Raw genomic sequence first — 506 nt, forward strand, 5'->3', positions numbered from 1 at the left:
CTTCCGTGACTACCAACTGAATCACCCAACAACGTAAAAGACGTATGATAGTTAATAGGAAGAAGGATGCCAGGTAATGTAAAAATTGTGGGAACAGGTAAACAATCATAGTGAAGATAACGACACTCCTATAATGATTCCACTACGTGACTACAACATATTGATCAAAACACATAATGAGAGCAATGATGATTAAATAGCAACACGACAACTTGCCAATACAAACAGACAAGACAATAGACAGTTCAGTAATCAGTAATTGAATCACACTCCGCGCTTTACGATTGTTACAAGATAGACCGTTGGGGAATTGTTTTAAAGCTCCGAGCGATGACAGGGCGACGGGCGGCAGGCTAGTGTTTGTCTGGCAGGGGCTGGGGAAGGATGGGTGGTGTGATTACCCGTTGCGTCCCCTACCATACCCTGCCGTACCCTGCCATAACACGCCACGCAGTCCCTTCCTCGGCTAACCTCACGGCCTTCTAGATAATATCACCTCCCCTTCA

General features: G+C 45.7%; 1 long non-coding RNA gene across 5 annotated transcripts in view; it reads left to right on the forward strand.

The window, feature by feature from the left end:
* Positions 1-313: 313 nt before the first annotated feature.
* The window catches only part of LOC135109826 (uncharacterized), a 184,355-nt gene continuing 184,162 nt past the window's right edge, over positions 314-506 (forward strand). The window contains exon 1 of one of the 5 annotated variants that reach the window (XR_010272920.1): positions 314-506. This exon is cut by the window's right edge and continues 5 nt beyond it. This is a non-coding gene — a long non-coding RNA (uncharacterized LOC135109826). The other 4 variants (XR_010272918.1, XR_010272922.1, XR_010272919.1 and 1 more) reach the window with 4 other exon arrangements.

Source organism: Scylla paramamosain, chromosome 19 (genome assembly GCF_035594125.1).
Source record: "Scylla paramamosain isolate STU-SP2022 chromosome 19, ASM3559412v1, whole genome shotgun sequence".
Taxonomy (NCBI): domain Eukaryota; kingdom Metazoa; phylum Arthropoda; class Malacostraca; order Decapoda; family Portunidae; genus Scylla; species Scylla paramamosain.